Raw genomic sequence first — 15,713 nt, 5'->3', positions numbered from 1 at the left:
ATCTCGGTGTGGAACTGGACTCGGTCACCAGGACAGCGCGCCTCACCGAGGAGCGCGTCCAGTCGGTGTTAAACTGCCGGAGTTCGCTCAAGTGCAGTACAGCGGCCCCACTGAAACTTTTTCAGAGGCTCCTGGGGCATATAGCATCCGCAGCCGCAGTCACGCCACTCGGATTGCTTTATATGAGGCCGCTTCAGCACTGGCTTCACGACTGGGTCCCGAGATGGGCGTGGCAACGTGGTACGTTCTGCCGTCGTACCTTCACTCAGTGGTCGGACCCTTTGTTCCTGCTGGTAGGAGTTCCCCTCGAACAAGTGTCCAGGCATGCTGTGGTCTCCACAGATGCCTCCACTACCGGGTGGGGAGCCACGTACAACGGGCATGCAGTTTCGGGTCTGTGGACGGGGCCTCAACTGCATTGGCATATCAGTTGTCTCGAGTTGCTAGCAGTACGTCTTGCACTGGGCCGCTTCAAGGAGCTGCTGTCAGACAAGCACGTTCCGCTCAGACAGCACTGCGACCGTTGCGTACATCAACCATCAGGGTGGTCTACGCTCCCTGGCGTCCCAGGCGTGCTCAACTGTGCAGCCGACGAGCTCTCACGGCAGCCTCCACTTCCAGGCGAATAGAGATTCCATCCCCAGGTGGTCCAGCTGATTTGGCAACGTTTCGGAGCCGCACAGATAGATCTGTTTGCTTTTCCGGACACAGCCCACTGCCAGTTGTTCTATTCCCTGACCGAGGACACTCAGCACGGATGCACTGGCACTCAGCTGGCCCCGGGGGATACACAAATATGCGTTTCCCCCAGTGAGCCTTCTCGCACACCTCCTGTGCAAAGTCAGGGAGGACGAGTGGTTGCTAGTGGTTTCCAGAACTGATGCTCCTCGCAACAGCTCCTCCTTGGCCCATTCCTCTGAGGAAGGACCTTCTGACTCAGAGACGGGGCACCCTCTGGCACCCGTGTCCGGACCTCTGGAAACTCCATGTCTGGTCCCTGGACGGGACGCGGAGTTTCTAAGTGATCTACCCCAGTCGGTTGTAGACACCATCACTTCTGCTAGAGCTCCTTCTACGAGGAACCTCCATGCTCTGAAGTGGAACCTGTTCATTGAATGAAGATTGAATCCACCTCGCCCTCCCTCTATACCCTCTTGGGATCTGTCCCTGGTGCTTACATCTCTCTGGGGTCATCCCTTCGAGCCTTTGCAGTCAATGGAGTTAAAAGTACTGTCCCTTAAGACCGTCCTCCTGGTTGCATTGGCCTTGGTTAAGAGGGTAGGGGACCTGCACGCATTTTCGGTCGACGAATCGTGCCTGGAATTCAGGCCCGGTGACTCTCACGTTATCTTGAGACCCCGGCCTGGATATGTGTCCAAGGTTCCTACCACTTCCATCAGAGATCAGGTAGTGAACCTGCAAGCGCTGCCTTCGGAGGAGGCAGACCCAGCCCTGACTTTGCTCTGTCCCGTCCGCGCTCTGCGCCTGTACGTCGATAGAACGTGAAACTTTAGGATCTCAGATCAGCTCTTCGTCTGTTACAGAGGCCAGCAGAAGGGAAAGACCGTCTCCAAGCAGAGGATGGCCCACTGAATAGTGGATGCTATCGCCTTGGCTTATCAGTCCCAAGGCGTGCCTTGCCCGCTCGGGTTAAGAGCTCACTCCACTAGAGGAGTTGCCTCTTCCTGGGTGCTGGCGCACGGTGCCTCGCTGACAGATATCTGTAGAGCTGCAGGCTGGGCGACACCCAACATGTTTGCTAGATTCTATAGCCTTCGTGTGGAACCGGTATCTTCCCGTGTACTCGCTTCCACTAGCCGGTAATGTGAAGGACCCGTTCTAGTGTCGGCTTGCTATGCCATTCCCACCCCCTGGGCCGGATACGTGCATCCATTGCTCCAGTGAGTTCCCCGCCTGGCGAAACCCTGTCGAGTTCCTCCGCCTCTCCTTGCGGCTCGGACATTGCGGAGTGTCTGATGCTAGGCCAAACGTACGTCACTGACGTTGAAGTGAGTGAGTGGTCCCATGTATGTATTGTCCATGGTTAACTCCCTACAGCGAGCCCGTGTCTTTCCCTTAGCAGAGCCAGCTCTGCTGTCACCTGTCAGATGAGTCTCCCCCTATCTCTAGGCTGGAGCCATCCCAGGGACTCCATATGCGCACTCCTCTCGGCTAGTCCATATGTGTATTTCCATGTAATTCCTCCCCTGCAGGGTAGGTTGTGGCCTCCGCAGCGTCCCCTATGGGTTCGCTTCCCCAGTGTTGTCTAAGTCTTACTGAGTGGGTCTTGCGGAACAGCAGTATACTCTCTCGGTGTAAGCTCGCCCCCTTCTCCGCCCCAAGGTGCGCCGGGTGGCTGGAGTTTACGCTGGGCTCTGGAAGGGGTCAGTAACTGTGGGGTTTTATTTGGGATCTCAATTCGTCGGTCACTACTGATGTACGTCGAACGTGACCGACTGAAAGGGAACGTCTCGGTTACGTATGTAACCCTCGTTCCCTGAAGGAGGGAACGGAGACATACGTCCCATCACCACAGTTACTGTGCCTTCGCTGTAGTGCAGACTCAGGTTGTCTTCTCAGCGAAAAACAGAGTGCGACTGCACCCACTTCCGTATTTATACCCCCCTTGCGGGGGCGGTGCGCGCTATGCAAATATCGCACGCCAATTCCATTGGCTTGTTTAGTTTCACTTGAAGCTGATAGGGCTCTCTGGCGATTATCCCAATTCATCGGTCACTACTGACGTACGTCTCCATTCCCTCCTTCAGGGAACGAGGGTTACATACGTAATCGAGACGTTTTCATTGTTATTTTTACTTCTATAATGTGACTGTTGAACTCTATTGAGGATCACAGCAAATGTCTTTCTTTTTTTCTCAGGTCAACATAGATCTGCAACCTGCAAACTAAATCTGACAACACACAAATTACTTTTCAACATCATTTTGCATGGCTTAACATTCTTACCCCACTGGGGGGGGGGGGGGGGAATGAAGTGAACTATGACATAATTTGAGCACTGTATTCAATTTGATATTGTTTGTTATGAAGTGACATCTCAATATTTCAAAAGATTCTGTATGTTGTCAGCTCCTTAACAGTAATGCACTGTCTCTTATGTGTAATCCTGCTTTATTGTCAGTGTTACATGTCAATCAGATATGTTGATTAATGTAAACCCATAATGCTATATTTATTTATTGTATTCTTTGTGATCAAAACAAGTGTAAAATAAACACAAACTGACATTTGTCTGTTGTCACTCTTCTATAAGACTGGGGGATTGATTACTTGACAACAAACTTTAAGTTTAGCAGGATCAAAACAAAATGGACTAAACCAAGTTCTATTCAGTCTTACCTCAACATCTTGATTTGACATGTTATAACAAATTCCCGCTCTTCACAACACAGTGCTTGACAGTGCAGAGTGAACTCTTTGTGAACAAATCAAGTCAGTTTATTTATTTATTTATTTTATTTTTTTTATTTTTTTTTTTTTTTTTTTTTTTGCATGGGTAGAGAACCCCTTGGAATCCTACTTATAAAAATGTCATAAGAGTCAATGAGACAAAGTGGAATACTTTTTTTTTTTTTTTTTTTTTTTTTTTTTTAAGATTTATTGGTAAAATTTCACTCAGCTTTGCCAAGCAATGCACGATTGATTCAACTAAAGCCCAAAGTATGCATAGCCTTTCAAAGTAAACTCCATTTGATGTGTACACAGGCAGTCAAAGCATGCACATTATGACAACATGCACTACCAATGCTCTAATAACTCTCACCATGAGTTATTACCCACATACACATCTTTATAATCTTTTAGGCTAGAGTTGTACAAATGTGGGTACTTTCTCATCTCCACGCACAGTCTCATCCACATAGCCATCCATTGTTGTTGTAGTTTGCAAGCATTTTGGTCTCTTTTTTTTTTTTTTTTTTTTTTTTTTTTTCTTCGACTACCTTGTAAATCAGCGGTCCTGGGGCACTGTTGCCACCTTGTAGACAAACTAATCTGTGCAAAAAGAATGCGGGTACAGAGTATGCATGGTTAAAAAAAATTGTACTGTGCACATACAGTATTCGCGATCTGTGCTGATGGTGAAATTCGCATCACGTGCAGTGTACGCAGACTCTAGTGTTAGTGTAAAGTGAAGTAGTGTTCATTTTCGTTAACGAAATATATGACCTTTTTTCCATGACTAAGACGAGGCGATAACGAGTTGACACCAATGTCATTAAATGATAAAATGTAATTTTAGACTAAAATGTAATTAAAAAAAACTTCAAAATCCAAAATCTCTGTTTTTGTCAAATCAAAAGAGACAAAATATTACAAAACAAGCATATATAAGCTTTCATGCTTGCGGTTGCCAGATGTCATTATTTGAAATTCCCAAATCAGAGCTTTTCTGTTAAAAAGATACATTTTTTGCCCAGTGTTTTACTTAAAGTGATAGTTCGCCAAAAAATGAAAATTTGCTGTTAATTTACTCTCCCTCAGGCCATCCAAGATGTAGGTGTCTTTTTTTCTTCAGTAGAACAGTAAAGAAGATTTTTAGATGAAAATGTGGTCCTTGGTGTTTTATATAATGCAAGTCAATGACTACCATCACTTTGCAAGTCCAAAAAACATACAATCAAAACAAAATTACTACCCATGGCTCCTGACGAAACATTTGGGTTTTATGAAGCGAAATGACCGGTCTGTGCAAGAAACTGAACATTATTTACAACATTATTACCTGTAATCCATAGCCTCGGGCAAACGGTCCTGAGCGCATTCACGTCTGGAGCACAAGCTTCTTGTTGCATAATGACGTATGCACGGGAGCAAACTCACACGTGAGCTGATGATGTGTTTGTTTACAACTATAGAAAGCCAAATGGGTCAGGATTCACGTGCTTTTCACCACCGTATTAATATTAAAACACTGTTTTCATAACGCCGCCAGGAGGTAAATAAGCACCATCAGCGAAAAGGTAACGGCACAGGCCACAATGCGTTACAATAATGCCACACGCTGACCAACGTTAAGTTAACTCCACACACCACTCAAGATGCAGATTTATTTGCTCATCTACATGGACATGCCTCTACTGGCTTTGAGGACTCTACGGCAAGTCAGAGCGTCCAGTTTGCAAAAGCGCGAAGATGGCAAGGGTTGTTTTGCAAGGAAACAGTGTATATGATTGTGAAGTGTAAATGCACATGAAATTTGTTCAATAAAATAAAACAAAATAAAATAAAGGTGTAGCTTAAGATCTATGGCTTCTGGCGCAGCACCGGATGCAGTGTCTGGCGATCTTTTCGATTATTAGATTATTATTAATCCCTTTATCAGAGAGCAACAAAAATGTCTGTAGAACCCAGTAATTTTAGAAGACGTCTGACTGCGATTAGGGATCACATAAATGCCCAACTTGACAGTTTACTCAAAGTATCACCACCAGAGCATGGAGAACAAATTCTTGTAGACATGTAGGTAAGGAACAACGGTAAAGTTATTTTAACATTTGACATTCATTTATGGGGTTATAATTGTTGCATTATTCCAAATAAATAGATTAAGATCCACAAATAAATGTAAAGATTTTCACAAAAATTAATAAAAGAAAAGAAAAAAGAGGTAAAAAAAAATATATACACCGATCAGGCATAACATTATGACCACCTTCCTAATATTGTGTTGGTCCCCCTTTTGCTGCCAGAACAGCCCTGACCCGTCAAGGCATGGACTCCACTAGACCCCTGAAGGTGTGCTGTGGTATCTGGCACCAAGATGTTAGCAGCAGATCCTTTAATTCCTGTAAGTTGCGAGGTGGGGCCTCCATGGATCGGACTTGTTTGTTCAGCACATCCAGATGGCTAAGCAACACCTTTTGACTGTAATGTGTAAATCCACAAACTTGTCAGGAAACGCAGACTTGCGGAGACATCCCAAGGCCCAAATCACCACAGGTCCACAAAGTGACATTCACCAAGACCAGCAGAAACTTCAATGAATTCACTCTCTTTAACAGAACCAGTCTCAATTGCTGCCAATGATATGAATTAGTCACCAGTAGGTGTCTTATATATGTCATATGTATCATGTTTGTTTTATATAACCTGTGTAGTTCTTCCTATGTGTGAAACATTTATTATAGCCAATTTTGCATGTTTTTCTACCTCCATTAGAGAAATTAATCACCAGAAGTAGCCTTAGACATATGATATGTATCATGCGGAGTTTGTTCTGTTTTAAACATTTATTACAGCTAAATTCTTATGAAGCCTACCGCAATTATGGGAAATATACGCTATTTGGTGTCAGTGTGATGAATGAATGATTTCCAGTATTTTGATGCAAAGTAGACTTGTGTAGAATGCACCACATTTAAATTATGAAAGTTGGTTTCTTAAAGTGCTGACTAAAACTCTCAGAAGTTTGGGCGCACGTGACCATGTGGACATTATGCTAATTACATGCAAGAACAGGGCTGCATTCAGCCCCAACAAAACGTTGCTAAACGTTTTTTTACACGGAAACAGTGGTGCGTTGAACACCCTATTCTGATGACGCAAGAGTTGCAACTATGGCAGCTGACAAGGCCATTCTTTGTGTTCTTTTTGAAGAATTTTCGGAGCCTGATGAAATCAGTATAAATACGTGTTTAATACTGCAAAATACGCTTGATGTAACAGTCACTGCCCTTGCCGTCCAGAATAAAAGAGAACATCTCAATCAAGTGAAGGGATTTGTGGAAACTGTAGTTCCTAATTATTGTGATCCAACATTTGCCTACTGTTATAAATGTCATTGTAGATTTAGCAGCACATTACTGTAAAAACCTACAGTACAATACTGCATTTGCATTGCATTCTGGGTAATTTTGTTTGAGCTGGAACATTTTACAGTATATTTTAGCGTTGCTGTAACTGTAACTTGGCTGTAATATGCCAGGCAATAATACAGGATTGCTGTAAACAGCGCGCCCCCTGACTGATGTCAGAACACAACTGCAGCAGCTCACTCACGGATATCTGGATGTCTCACTCGGTGGATATCTGGAAGTTTGGTAAGTTAATTTTAAAATTTATAATTAGGTTTTATGATTTTACGCTATAATGTACGTAGCTTTTAGTGTGAAATGACAGTGGAATTTTAGCCAGCGAACGTTGCAAAAAACGGCGTTACAGACAGAGGCGCCGTTACAGGGGGTGCAGAGTATGCCAGGCATATGGGCCCAGGATGCTAGGGGGCCCCAAATCATGACTTTGGATTTTTTTTGTGTGATATTATTTTTATTTATTTATTTATTTTATTTTTTTACATACATGAACACGTTAACTAATAATATTGTAGTAAAATACAATTTAAATCTGTGAATTATAGAAAGTAAGAAGTGAACGCTCTCTCTTCACTTCGAAATACAGCACACAACGTGTTAACCACACAAAAAAAAAACAGGATGCATGGAAAGAAGCGCCTGTCAGGAACACAAAAGCGAAAATGTAAAAAATAAAAAAAAGTAGGGATGAAGACGTTAAAAGGAAGTTTCCCTTACGAAATGGGCCCTTACAAATAAGAATAAACAAAATACTGGAGATGACTGTTGGTTGTGGATATGTAGAAAGACCTAATTCAAGAAGTCTGTAGTGTAGGCGGTCTTCTGTGTGGGTGCAAAACCGCAATTGAAAACATAACTTTATTCTTCAGAGAAACCTTGAATCATTATTCCCGAATTTGGTTCTGTTGGCTGGGGATATCTCTATATTCTATCTCTCTATATATTCTGGGCACCAGCGTGAGTTTTTTGAGGCAACCGTTATTTATTTAGAACATTACTTTAGAACGTAATGGACTAGGTGCACCTAAAATAGCGTGATATTTTCTCCCTGGAATGCGAATTTTACCTGGGGAGCCTCGCCAAAAACGCGAATTTTACCCCCTGGAATGCGATTTTTACCATGGGACCCCCTGAAATGCCATTGGGATAGTTTTGGGATAGTTTTGAGGAGCAATTGGGCGGGTTTTGTTGTGAAAACCTGGCAACCCTGCTTCTGGTCTTAGCTACGCTTGCATTTGGTGCAAGAAGAAACTTAAATATGAAACTTGGCTAGATATAATAGATTTTTTTTTAATTAAAGAGAAGATGGTGGTCTATCAGAGATGAAAGAAAACATCTTTGTTATATTATTGTGTAACGTTACCTCTGTGTGGTAATTCAACGAGATACGTGAAGATACGCAATCTTTGACTTTCAATCTTTCTCCTGTTGATTATGTGGTTCAGGCTCAGCGGTGATCCACAGGGATCTCTTTATCCATACAAAACACTCAAATGTGTAATATATATCTCCTGATTTTGTTCTGACAGCTAGGGGACTAAATGGCTCAAAAACTGCCTTCTCTTTCGGCGTGGAACAACACTCGATCTTCATGAAGAACTAATGTTTGCTATTGTCAACCAAAGCATCAATCCCCATCAGAGATATAAATAAACATGGGAATATGATATGGACTCAGTGTATGCTTAAGTAACTTTGGTAACATTTTTATCACTAACTGTATTATTTAGTAGCCAATGTAATTTAAATGCATAATTTTCAGTGTTTGTATTTCCCCTGTGTGTTTCTATTAATTACTGCAATTATTTAGTTCTAGACGAGTAAAGAGCATCTGTTACATAAATAATTATCTGGTCTAAGCTGCAACTATGGGTAAAAAAAAAAAAAAAAAAAAAAAACTTACCTATATTAAACTGTTTGTGCTACAGTTAAAAATATAAATAAATTAAAGTAATTAAAGCCCAAAGGGCTGAAGGCCCTATTGTTTTCTTTAGGATTATTATTAGGGCCCAAGCCACTAAGGCGCTGTTACAAATCCTCATGTTTCTGTGCTTTCCCTGTGACCTAGTTTTCCCCATTCTGTTTCATTAGTTCATTTGATTCACCTGTGACTAATTATCTCATCACCTTGTTAAGTTCCCTTTGTTTGCTACATGTATTTAAGCCCTGTGTTCATCCTCATTCTTTGTCCGTTCTCGTCCTTGTATGGCTGTGTTATTCCTACGTGTTATCATTAAAGCTTGTATTCATCTAATCTTCTTCGTTTGCCTGGTGTTTAATACGAACTGTGACAGAAGAACGGACCAATACCGAAATGGATTTACCAGCTGTCCAGCTGCTATACATCGACCAGGAGCAGCAGTCCCTCGAGACCCCAAAGGTTTTTAGATCTGGCGTGCCTTACCAACATCCCGGACGCAACGCTGAGTGGTTTTTTTTTTTACATAAGCCTCAGCGCGAAAACAAGAGCTCATCTGCATGGTGTGGGTCCTCGGGGGAATTTCGCTGAGTACGTGGAGTGGGTGCTGGTGAACTGTGATTCTCCATTTACCATCGACATCGCTGATAAAGTCACCAGCCCCGCTCCCCATCCAGAGTTCAGTCTGCCTTCACCCAGCGACACGGACAACAAGCCAGAGCCCACCGCAGATGGAGGTAATCAGCCTGCCGCGAGAAACGAGCCGGAGCTGACAAGTGGGACCGAGCTTCACATCGCCTCAGAACTGGAGTCCCGAGGACAGACATCTGACCAGGTGTGTGAGCCGGCAACAACGTGCGCCAACGTGGGAGTCCTCGTGGAGTTAGAGGGGATGAAGTGGAGCCCTGCCCACATTCCCACCACAGAGGGTGAGCAAGCGCTGAACAATTTTTCTTTTTCGAGGACTGTAGTGAAGAGGAGGATTCCCTGTCTCCTTTCCCCTCTGGTTCCGTCCAGCCCAGAACTGTCCGTCTCCCCGCTGGTTCCGTCCAGCCTAGAACTGTCCGTCTCCCCGCTGGTTCCGTCCAGTCTAGAACTGCCCGTATCCCAGCTGGTTCCGTCCAGCCCAGAACTGTCCGTCTCCCCGCTGGTTCCGTCCAGCCCTGTGTCTCCTGTGTTCCCTCCCAGCCTCCCTCTCCTGCCTCCTCTCCAGCTACCATCAAGTTCCTCTGCCCATTCGCCGCTGCATCACGCTGGCACCTCAGTTTCTCCTCTACCAGCCCTCTGTGGTGTGGATCCACCTCGGGCCAGCCGTTCTACAGCGAAGTCTGGATGCCTGGGCCCCTTAGCTCCGCCTATTGCCTCCGATCCAGTCTCTCCACCTCGGCTCGTTGTCCAGACTCCTCCGCCATGGCTCCTCCCCCCCCTCGGCTCCGCCTGGGACCATCGGCCATTCGGCTACACCGGGCTCCCTCGAACCTCCGGCTACACCTTGGTCGGACGTCGCCACGCCTTCGCCACGGACTTACGAGTCGTCTGCTGCACGACGTCTCTCCACCCCTACGGCTCCATCTGGCTCCGCCCTCCCTCCGGTTCCGCCTCAGCCCTCTGTCGCTCCAGTTCCACCTCAAACCTCTGGCACCCCGGTTCCTCCTCAAGGGGTCATTGCCACGCCTCCCTCGCGGCCTCCGAAACCTGCGGTGTCGTGTCTGGTCGTCGGCCATCCATCTGCGCTCTGGGCTCCTTCTCCATCAGCTCTGTCTCCATCAGTCATCCCCACGGTTTCGTCGAGGAGTTTAACACCATGGCTTCTCCCTCCCTCGACTCCACCGTGGGGCACCATCCTGGCTGAACTCTGGAGTTTCCATCTACTCGTCCTGCTCCTGGTCTTACCCTGGCTCCTCCCACCCTCCACGCCCCCTTGGACTGTTTTTTTTTTTTTTTTTCCCTGGACTCTTTTCTTGTTTTTGGTTTTACTCCGCCCTCCTCCAGAGACCACTTGTTTCACTTGTGTCTAATTATCTCATCACCTTGTTAAGTTCCCTTTGTTTGCTACATGTATTTAAGCCCTGTGTTCATCCTCATTCCTCGTCCATTCTCGTCCTTGTATGGTTGTGTTATTCCTACGTGTTATCATTAAAGCCTGTATTCATCTAATCTTCTTCGTTCGCCTGGTGTTTGATACCTACTGTGACAGGCGCAGGGCCCTATTGTTTTTCTAAGGATTATTATTATTATTATTATTATTATTATTAAGTTGGCTTGAAAAAGCCAACTTATTGATATTCTATTTAAGCTTATTTTTCTTAGACTAAATTTTGCCCTGCTACTCCTCCTAGACTGTTCAAGCTACAACCACCAAACTCGGACTAGACCTTCAGACTGTTCTGACTCGAGTTGCTATATCTTTTCAGACTGATCAGACTTACGGTTTTCCTAAAAATGCTGATCAAAACTTGGAAAAATCCCATTGACTTTCATTGACGGAATGTTCAAATGAGCCAAGACTGTTCAAACTCCAACTGTCAAAATTCAAATTTTGACAGTTGGAGAGGCTCATCAGACTCCATTAGCTGCCATTCTATGTTCTATTTCTAAACCATTGAGACTCATTCAGACTTCCATTCTATCTAATTATTCTAATCTATCTATATATATCTTTCTATCTCTCTCTTTCTATGTATATCTTTCTATCTAAATCTATCTATCTATCTATCTATCTATCAAACTAAATCTATCAAACTAAATCTATCTATCTTTCTATCTATCTGACTATTTCTATCTTTCTATCTAAATCTATCTAACTATCTTTCTATCTATCTTTCTATCTAAATCTATCTATCTAAATCTATCTATCTTTCTATCAAACTAAAGCTATCTTTCTATCTAAATCTATCTATCTATCTATCTATCTATCTATATCTTTCTATCTATATCCTTTTCTGTCTATCTAAATCTATCTATCTATCTATCTGACTATTTCTATCTTTCTATCTAAATCTATCTATCTTTCTATCTAAATCTATCTATCTATATCTTTCTATCTATATCTCTTTCTGTCTATCTAGATCTATGTATCTATCTATGTATCTATCGATGTATCTATCTATCTATCTATCTGACTATTTCTATCTTTCTATCAAACTAAATCTATCTTTCTATCTATCTATCTATCTATATCTTTCTATCTATATCTGTTTCTGTCTATCTAAATCTATCTATCTATCAAACTCTATCTATCAAACTCTATCTATCAATCTCATAGCAACCACCCAGAACAACCTAGCAACCGCATAGCAACCAACCAGAACACCATGGCAACCACACAAATCAATCTGGCAACATCCTAGTAACTAGCCCGAGTACCTTAGCAACCACATAGCAACACCTTAGCAACCACCCCGAGTACCTTAGCAACCGCATAGCAACACCTTAACAATCACCCCGAGCACCCTAGCAACCGCATAGCAACCACCCAGAGTACCCTAGCAACCGCATAGCAACACCTTAGCAACCACCCCGAATACCCTAGCAACCGCATAGCAACCACCCCGAGTACCCTAGCAACCGCATAGCAACACCTTAGCAACCACCCCAAGTACCCTAGCAACCACATAGCAACCACCCCGTGTACCATAGCAACCACATAGCAACACCTTAGCAACCACCTAGAGTACCCTAGCAACCGTAAAGCAACACCTTAGCAACCACCCCGAGTACCCTAGCAACCGCATAGCAACACCTTAGCAACCACCCCGAGTACCCTAGCAACCGCATAGCAACAACCTCGCAACCACCTAGAGCACCCTAGCAACCGCATAGCAACACCCTAGCAACCACCCCGAGTACCCTAGCAACCGCATAGCAACACCTTAGCAACCACCCCAAGTACCCTAGCAACCACATAGCAACCACCTAGAGTAACCTAGCAAACGCATAGCAAAAACCTAGCAACCACCTTGATTACCCTGACTCTATCTATCTATCTCAAAACTACTAAACTAAAACCAAACTTTCAAACTGAAAACTTTCAAACTTTAAACTTTATAAACTACTTTAAACTTTCTGGACCGACTTTTTCAAGCCAACTTAAAGTTTGTCTCGACGAACTTTTTTATCTAGTTATTATTATTGTATTCGTTAGTTTTCTTATTATTATTATTATTAGGGGTTCAAGCACGAAGTGCTGAAACCCTATTGTAATTGCTCAGATTTTTAGGGGTTCAAGCATGAAGTGCTGAAACCCTATTGTAATTGCTCAGATTTTTATTAGGGGTTCAAGCATGAAGTGCTGAAACCCTATTGTAATTGTACTGATTTTTATTAGGGGTTCAAGCACGAAGTGCTGAAACCCTATTGTAATTGTACCGATTTTTATTAGGGGTTCAAGCACGAAGTGCTAAAACCCTATTGTAATTGTACTGATTTTTATTAGGGGTTCAAGCACAAAGTGCTAAAACCCTATGGTAATTGTTCTGATTTTTAGGGGTTCAAGCACGAAGTGCTGAAACCCTATTGTAATTGCTCAGATTTTTAGGGGTTCAAGCACGAAGTGCTGAAACCCTATTGTAATTGTACTGATTTTTATTAGGGGTTCAAGCACAAAGTGCTAAAACCCTATGGTAATTGTTCTGATTTTTAGGGGTTCAAGCACGAAGTGCTGAAACCCTATTGTAATTGCTCAGATTTTTAGGGGTTCAAGCACGAAGTGCTGAAACCCTATTGTATTTGTAATGATTTTTAGGGGTTCAAGCACGAAGTGCTGAAACCCTATTGTAATTGTACTGATTTTTATTATTAGGGGCCAAGCACCAAAGGTGCGTTGGCACCTATTGTATCCGTTGGCGTTATTTTTTTTTTTAATTAGGGGCCAAGCACCGAAGGTGCTTAGGCACCTATTGTATCTGTTGGCGTTTTTTTATTTTTTATTATTATTAATATTAATGGTGCTTGCCAATAGCAAAGCATCATTATTGTTATTGCTCATACTTATTAATGGTGCTTGCCTCTGGCAAAGCATCATTATTGTTCTCCTGCATACTTATTATTATTAATGGTGCTTGCCTCTGGCAAAGCATCATTATTGTTCTCCTGCATACTTATTAATGGTGCTTGCTTCTGGCAAAGCATCATTATTGTTCTCCTGCATACTTATTATTAATGGTGCTTGCCAAAGGCAAAGCATCATTATTGTTCTCTTGCATACTTATTAATGGTGCTTGCCAAAGTCAAAGCATCATTATTGTTCTCCTGCATACTTATTAATGGTGCTTGCCAAAGGCAAAGCATCATTAATGGTGCTTGCCAAAGGCAAAGCATCATTATTGTTCTCCTGCATACTTATTATTAATGGTGCTTGCCTCTGGCAAAGCATCATTATTGTTCTCCTGCATACTTATTATTATTATTATTAATGGTGCTTGCCTCTGGCAAAGCATCATTATTGTTCTCCTGCATACTTATTATTATTAATGGTGCTTACCAAAGGCAAAGCATCATTATTGTTCTCCTGCATACTTATTATTATTATTATTATTATTATTAATGGTGCTTGCCTCTGGCAAAGCATCATTATTGTTCTCCTGCATACTTATTATTATTAATGGTGCTTGCCTCTGGCAAAGCATCATTATTGTTCTCCTGCATACTTATTATTAATGGTGCTTGCCTCTGGCAAAGCATCATTATTGTTCTCCTGCATACTTATTATTATTAATGGTGCTTGCCAAAGGCAAAGCATCATTATTGTTCTCCTGCATACTTATTATTAATGGTGCTTGCCTCTGGCAAAGCATCATTATTGTTCTCCTGCATACTTATTATTAATGGTGCTTGCCTCTGGCAAAGCATCATTATTGTTCTCCTGCATACTTATTAAGTTGGCTTGAAAAAGCCAACTTATTGATATTCTATTTAAGCTTATTTTTCTTAGACTAAATTTTGCCCTGCTACTCCTCCTAGACTGTTCAAGCTACAACCACCAAACTCGGACTAGACCTTCAGACTGTTCTGACTCGAGTTGCTATATCTTTTCAGACTGATCAGACTTACGGTTTTCCTAAAAATGCTGATCAAAACTTGGAAAAATCCCATTGACTTTCATTGACGGAATGTTCAAATGAGCCAAGACTGTTCAAACTCCAACTGTCAAAATTCAAATTTTGACAGTTGGAGAGGCTCATCAGACTCCATTAGCTGCCATTCTATGTTCTATTTCTAAACCATTGAGACTCATTCAGACTTCCATTCTATCTAATATTTCTAATCTATCTATATATATCTTTCTATCTCTCTCTTTCTATGTATATCTTTCTATCTAAATCTATCTATCTATCTATCTATCAAACTAAATCTATCAAACTAAATCTATCTATCTTTCTATCTATCTGACTATTTCTATCTTTCTATCTAAATCTATCTATCTTTCTATCTATCTTTCTATCTAAATCTATCTATCTAAATCTATCTATCTTTCTATCAAACTAAAGCTATCTTTCTATCTAAATCTATCTATCTATCTATCTATCTATCTATCTATCTATATCTTTCTATCTATATCCTTTTCTGTCTATCTAAATCTATCTATCTATCTATCTATCTATCTGACTATTTCTATCTTTCTATCTAAATCTATCTATCTTTCTATCTAAATCTATCTATCTATATCTTTCTATCTATATCTGTTTCTGTCTATCTAGATCTATGTATCTATCTATGTATCTATCTATGTATCTATCTATCTATCTATCTGACTATTTCTATCTTTCTATCAAACTAAATCTATCTTTCTATCTATCTATCTATCTATCTATCTATCTATCTATCTATATCTTTCTATCTATATCTGTTTCTGTCTATCTAAATCTATCTATCTATCAAACTCTATCTATCAAACTCTATCTATCAATCTCATAGCAACCACCCAGAACAACCTAGCAACCGCATAGCAACCAACCAGAACA

At 42.2% G+C, this 15,713-nt stretch overlaps 1 protein-coding gene across 4 annotated transcripts in view; it reads left to right on the top strand.

The window, feature by feature from the left end:
• Positions 1-6,736, top strand: part of snap47 (synaptosome associated protein 47) — a 52,753-nt gene extending 46,017 nt beyond the window's left edge. For 2 of the 4 annotated variants that reach the window (XM_051878537.1, XM_051878562.1), the window contains exon 6: positions 2,881-3,251. The gene's annotated coding sequence lies outside the window, so the exon portion shown is untranslated. Of the gene's footprint in view, positions 1-2,880; positions 3,252-5,711 lie in introns of those variants that run through there. The other 2 variants (XM_051878553.1, XM_051878545.1) reach the window with 2 other exon arrangements.
• Positions 6,737-15,713: the final 8,977 nt, after the last annotated feature.

The sequence above is a fragment of the Ctenopharyngodon idella genome, chromosome 2 (assembly GCF_019924925.1).
Source record: "Ctenopharyngodon idella isolate HZGC_01 chromosome 2, HZGC01, whole genome shotgun sequence".
In the NCBI taxonomy this organism is placed as follows: domain Eukaryota; kingdom Metazoa; phylum Chordata; class Actinopteri; order Cypriniformes; family Xenocyprididae; genus Ctenopharyngodon; species Ctenopharyngodon idella.
The sequence above is the reverse complement of the archived record's forward strand: the minus strand, read 5'-3'. Positions and strand labels throughout refer to the sequence as shown.